Below are 6,851 nucleotides of genomic sequence, written 5' to 3'. Positions count from 1 at the left end.
GTTATTGGAAATGTATGTAGAAACTTACTAATGAATAAATAACAAGTTAAGAGACTCAAGAATACCTAAGAATGAAAAGGCACCAAAGCATATACTCAGAAAAATACAAGAGGACTTTTATGAAACAAGTTATGTACTCTAAATCAAATGAACAAACACATAACATACAACATCAACATAGCAATTATTTGGAAAATTTTAATATTTGGAGATAAAGAGTAATATGCAAAGATTAGAAACAGAAAAAAAAACACCTAAACGCTCACAAAAACAAAATTAATGATGAGAATCAAGTAAAGGAGGCTTTTATTGATGAAGGAAGAGGTCATTTGCCTTCACATCTAAAGTTCTTCCTTCTAGTCTTCTCAAAAATTAAAAAAAGACATAACAATAAAGATGAGGCTCAAGCCCAAAGTCCAAGCCCAAGCCCAAGAAGGCCAAAGCCCAAAGAGCCCAAGTCCATCCCATGAGGGGCAAGGCCAAGTTTTAAATAATAAAGAATATTGTTTAGAAAGGTGCTTAAGAGGGAAACATTAGAAACCTCTTTTGTTAAAGCATCTTTAGGTCTTTAGTTAGGAGTCTTAGGGGGGGTGCGTTAGTAGATAGGTGTAGGAGTAAATAAGGAGGTGCCAAAGTGAGAGAAGGGATCACACCTTCCTCATGACTTGGTTTAGGCGCCACTTTCATTTGAATTTGGGGGGAGTTTTTGAATTTATTTAGCTTGCATTTCAGCACCTCTAGGCTATAAATTAAGGTGCTGCCCTTGTATTTTTCAGATTTGAATTTAGACTAAAGAAACTATACTCATTTTTTGAGAGAGCATTGTAGAGCTTTGTGCCTTCTTCACTAGTCTTATCTTGATGGTTCCATGGTTACCTCAAGTGGTGGCTTGCACACTTATCTTGGAGTCTCCATCCTCCTAGTGGCATGATCATCCAACCATACATCCATCTCCATGAGCTTTCTCTTCTCCTTCCTTCTTCCTCTTTAATTGTTCATGTCTTAGTTTGCTTCTTTGAAATTTATGTTCGGTGTTCTTGCTGTTTTGCTGTTTTTTGGTTCGGTCCTTTGATGTTTCTGTCCATTCATCTTGTTCCTTTGTTTTTCTAGCTCATATGTTCGGTTCATTTCAATTCTTAAGTATTATGTTCAGTGCATTTGCCTTTTCTTCAACTTTAATCGGTTCAATTTGACAATAATTGGAACTTCCATATGAGTTTGTGTTTTGGCACTAGTTTTGGTGAGTTCTTGTTCATAGAACCTTGATCCAATTCTATGATAAAGTTCCTATCTCATAACCAACTCAAGATGATTCCTAAGAATGTCAAGAATCATTCTAATTGTGCTAGTGGAATCACATCATGTGGTATCAAGAGTTTAGGTGTGTTCTTGTTTAATTTTTGAGTTGTGTTGCACTTTACTTTCAAGAGCTCTTTAATTCTTGCAATTTACCTTTCTGTTTTTAGGCTTATTTTGAGTTTGCTTGCTGTTTTAATTCTTTTGCCTATCATATGTTTGAGTATTTTCCTTTTTGAATCCATACAAGTTTTGTCTTAGTCTTGTTTTTCCATAATTGTCATCACTTCTTGTAGTACTTTTATTGCTTTTTTTGTTTCTTGCTTTAGTGTCATATAATTTTTCTGAGTTTGATATTGATCCTTTGTGCATTTTAGATTGAGTTCATGCTTGTATTCTAGACCTATAAAAGTTCCTATACATAATTTTCCATTATGTCTTTGCTAGTTCATAATTCTGTTTTTCATTCCTATTAGGATTCCTCTGTTTTCTGAAAACGTGCTTACTGTTTTTCCTTATTGCAATTGATTTACTTACTGGAAAATTCTGAAATTCTGGATTTGTGATCTTCAAAGTGTTAGAAAAGAGTAGAAAAAAGAATTACTCAAAAATTCAAAGTACACAAAAAATGATAAATAAAATACAAAAAGTGTACAATTCTGCCAAAAAAAATACGGTAATCTGGCAGCGATTTTGAAAAATTTATCTCAATTAATTGGCTTACTGTTTTTGCGTGATTCCAGTGCCATTTTTGAGCTAAAATCTTGAAGTTTGTGTGGTTAAAATTTCATAATCCAGTTCGCTCTATATCATTCCAGTTAAATCAGTGAACATCAAACACAGTTTGCATAAAAAAAAAAAATTTCCAGTAGCTAATTTTTGTTTTCTTCATCTACTCTAGTGCTTTTCTTTAAGTATTCTTTTGTGTACCTACTTTCTCATTGAGTTCTTTAACTTTCTTGCTTGTCTTTTGTTCATTAATCTTTGAAGTTTGTCAAACATCTAGTATTCCTTTTGTTCTAGCCTTTCTTTGCTTATACTTTTTCTTGTTTGTCTTTATTGCTTCATTGGTTTTGTTGTGGTTGACTTTGAGATTGGTGTGCTTGCTTTGACATCTTTCATTTGAGGATTCCAAGGCCTCAAGATCAGATTGGTGCAATTTGACAATAATTGGAACTTCCATATGAGTTTGTGTTTTGGCACTAGTTTTGGTGAGTTCTTGTTCATAGAACCTTGATCCAATTCTATGATAAAGTGCCTATCTCATAACCAACTCAAGATGATTCCTAAGAATGTCAAGAATCATTCTAATTGTGCTAGTGGAATCACATCAATTAAACACATAAAATAGCAAGAAAAACTGAAAACAATGAAGAACTGAAACAATGCTAGACATGTTTGCATGTAGATGAAACTTTGAAGCAAAATTAACCGAACAAAAGGCAATGTAAACCGTTTAAATGGTTTATAAGAGATATTAAACAATGAAACATCAAAGAAAACATAAAATTAACTGATTAAAACGAAGAAAACAACAAGAACAACTAAAAATAGTGAAGAACAATGAGGTTTGGCAGCAGAACATGCAACAAAGTGTGGGATGAAGGTGTGAACGAAAATAAATGGTGGAAACTTGATGTTTAATAAGTGGAAAAGAGAATTATAAATGGTAGAAATTGATTTTAAACAGTGGAAAGTGAAGAAAACAAGAAGAACACTCAAGAACAAGTGACAAAACTGAATATGAACAAGTGCTGAAACAGAAAAAAAAAATCTAGAATTTTGACTTAGCTATAATTTAAAGAGGATTAAAAAATAGAAAAGAAGAATAACATAGCTCTCAAAGACAACATAAAAAAGATTGAGATAAGGACGAAGGAGAATGATATGGATAATTTAGATAGTGAAAATCAAGGTTATCAAACTTTAGGGTTAACTCGTAAACCCTTACGAGTTTAAGAGTCAAGTTAAGGGTGGCAAGTCAACCCGGGAGCAAACTCGTTTTTGAGTAAACCCGCAGTTGACTCGGTCAAACTCGCGAGTTTAAGGCCGAGTCATCGAGTTGCGAAAAATGGCCCAAAACGGAGCATTTTGGTTAGATTTTTTAGGGTTTTACTTACCTGGTTCACATTCTCCTCACGAGCTCATCTTCTTCACGATCTCATCTCCGTCATTGTCGTCATCGCTGCAGCTTCTTCTTGCGCCGCTCGTCATCGCCGCACAGCACCGTGTCGCACCGCATAGCACCGCGTCGCTGCTCCTACTGCCGCCATCGTCGCACTGTGATAGGTAAGTAGTCTCTGTCTCTTGCTGCTATTGTGAGAACAGGTTGGGAAATTAGGGTTTTAAAATTAGGGTTTTTCAATTAGGGTTTTTAAAATTAGGGTTTTTAAAATTAGGGTTGGGACAGATAGGATTTTTGTTTAATTTTAGGGCAGATTGGGTAATTGATTTTTTTTTTAATTTTGGGCATAGTAAGATCATAAGATGTCTGGAACTAGTTCAAATTCAGCATTACTGCCACCTAGAAGTAAGAATGTTGTAGGTAATAGAACAGATATTGCATGGAAGCATGGAACTAATGCTTCGGGGAGCGGAAAAAAAAGTGAAATGTAATTACTGCAACAAAATATTTAATGGAGGAATTTTCAGATTAAAACATCATCTTGTCGGAACAAGATATGACTCTGAACCTTGTGTATCAGTACCAGAAGAAATCAAAGTTTTAATGTTGAAAGTTGTCTCAGAAGCTAAAGATGCCTCATTGAAGAAAAGAAAGTTTAATAGTCTTGGACAAACTGATGGTGAGGAAGATAGTGAAAATGTCTCTAGCAAGATGTTTAAAAGTAAATCTTCATCTTCTGATGGTGTTCAAGCTACTCTGAATCAAATGTACATGAGAGGTGATAAAGAAAAGGTTTATGCTCAAATTGCTGAATTTTTCTAAACAAGTGCCATCCCATTCAATGTTATTAGAAATCCAGCTTTTGCAAAAAAGTGTGACATGATTGGTAGATATGGTGTTGGCTATAAACCTCCAACATATCATGATATTAGAGAGAAGCTTCTGAAACAAGTCGTGGACAAAACTGATATAGAACTTGAAGAGTATAAGGATGAATGGAAGAGAACAGGTTGTACCATTATGTCTAATGGATGGACAAACAAAAAAAGACGGTCAATTTGTAATTTTTTAGTGAACAGTCGTAAAGGAACTGTGTTTCTATATTCATTAGATACCTCTGACATCTCAAAAACTGCAAATAAAGTATTGAAAATGTTGGATGATGCGGTAGAATTTGTTGGTGAGGAAAGTGTATTGCAGGTAGTTACTAATAATGCTGCAAATTTCAAGGCAGGTGGAGAGCTTTTGATGCAAAAAAGGGAGCACTTTTATTGGACTCCATGTGCTGCCCATTGTATTGATTTAATCTTTGAAGATTTTGAGAAGCAATTAAAGGTCCATCAAACTACTATCAAGAAGGGAAGAAGGATCACTACCTATATTTATGGTAGATCAATGTTAATTACCATTTTGAAAAAGTTTACGAATGGAAGAGACTTGATAAGGCCTAGAATGACTAGATTTGCCACAACATACTTCACTCTAGCTTGTTTGTATGAAATGAAAACATCATTGATGACCATGTTTAACTTTGAAGAATGGAAAACAAACAAGTTTGGAACTTCTCAAGAAGGGAGAAAAGTTCAAAATGTGGTATTAGATAGTCGATTTTGGAAGAATGTAAGTATATGCTTAAAAGTTGCTGCCCCTCTTATTGTGGTCCTTCGATTGGTAGATTCGGATGTAAAACCCACAATGGGATTTATATATGAGGAGATGGATTGCGCCAAAGAGAAGATTAAAAACAACTTTAATAATATCAAGAAAAGGTAACATTTCTAGGTTTCTTCCATTTTAAATTTAAATACTTATTTATTGTGTAATTATTTCTAAGTTCTAACATAACATAATTGGTACATAGTTATGAACATGTTTGGAAAATCATTAATCAGAGGTGGAATAATCAACTTCATAGGCCTTTGCATGCAGCTTCCTATTACCTAAATCCCCAATTACACTATCAACCAAACTTTAGAAATGATGATGCTAAGGTGAAAGAGGGGTTGTACATGTGCATGAGAAGATTGGTTAATGACGTTGCAGAAAGAACAAAAATCAATTTGCAACTTACTAATTTTCACCATGCAAGAGGAATATTTTCTTTGGAAGATGCAAAGCTGGGTAGGAAAGGTATGTTACCTACAAATTGGTGGGAGATGTTTGGGGATAGAACTCCAGAACTAAATAGATTTGTTGTTCGAGTTTTGAGTTTAACTTGTAGCTCTTCAGGGTGTGAGCGTAATTGGAGCTAATTTGAAATGGTAATTAAAGTTCTTTAAGTTATTTAAGGTTTTTTCTTGATTTGATTTATATATTGACAAAAATTTCATATTTAATTATAGGTTCATACAAAAAGAAGATATTGTTTGCACCAAAAGAAAATGAATGACTTAGTTTATGTAATGTATAATTCGAAGTTGAGAAACAAACAAATTAGAAGATCTATTGCTCTTCCATTTGAAGACATTCAGTCCGATAATGAATGGATAACTGAAGGAGATAATTTTGTTGAGGTTGAGCAAACTCTACTTGAAAATGATGGTGTGAATGTTGACTTAGCTGGAGGAACAAGTTTAAATGATTCAATTCCAGATGTAGCTGATTTTGATAATAAAGTTTTTGATGATGATGTTGATGGTGATGAAGATGATGATGATGATGAACATGGTGATGATGAAGATGGAGATGATCATGAAGATCTTGGAGATGATTTCCTTATAGGATTAGATGAATGAGACTTTTAAAACTATAACATTTGTGTTGTTTTAGTTATTTTATTGGTGTATGAACTTGTTTATTTCAATATTTCAATATTATGGATTTGATATCATGAATTTTTCTTTTGTTAAATTTTTTATGTGAAATAGACTCTTACGAGTCTACGAGTCGGGTTTATGAGTCGAGTTTACTGGGCTCCCACGAGTCACAGTAAACTCTCGAGTCTGATAACCTTGGTGAAAATATGAACTTACTGGTGAAGAAATTTTCAAGTTTTTTGAAATACAAGTACAAGAATAAGAATAAATTTGTCATGCCAAAGAAGAGCTACACGATACAAGACTAAGGACCAACCTATAAATTTTATATATTTTATGAATTTGGTAAGCAAGGTCATATTAAAATTGATTTTCTCTTATTAAATATGAATCAAAAGGTTGAAGAGAAGAATGAAACAAAGAAATATCACAAGAGCTTATATTACATTGAAGGATAATACTTCTAGCGTCTAACATCTCAAGTGGGAGTGAAGAAGAAGAAATTAATCTTTGTTTGATGACTGATGTTGAATCATCAAGCAAAAGTATTGTAAGTAGTTCTTAATTTCAAAATGAAGAAAACTATGATCAACTACTTGATGCATTTAAAGAGTTATATGAAGAAGAAAAACACCTATCTTATTTAACATAATAGACTCAAATGAGAAATTAAA

General features: G+C 33.4%; 1 pseudogene; it reads left to right on the top strand.

The window, feature by feature from the left end:
- The first annotated feature begins 3,783 nt into the window (after positions 1-3,783).
- Positions 3,784-6,156, top strand: LOC137815664 (uncharacterized; annotated as a pseudogene).
- Positions 6,157-6,851: the final 695 nt, after the last annotated feature.

The sequence above is a fragment of the Phaseolus vulgaris genome, chromosome 1 (assembly GCF_051622355.1).
Source record: "Phaseolus vulgaris cultivar YP4 chromosome 1, ASM5162235v1, whole genome shotgun sequence".
Classification (NCBI taxonomy): Eukaryota; Viridiplantae; Streptophyta; class Magnoliopsida; order Fabales; family Fabaceae; genus Phaseolus; species Phaseolus vulgaris.
The sequence above is the reverse complement of the archived record's forward strand: the minus strand, read 5'-3'. Positions and strand labels throughout refer to the sequence as shown.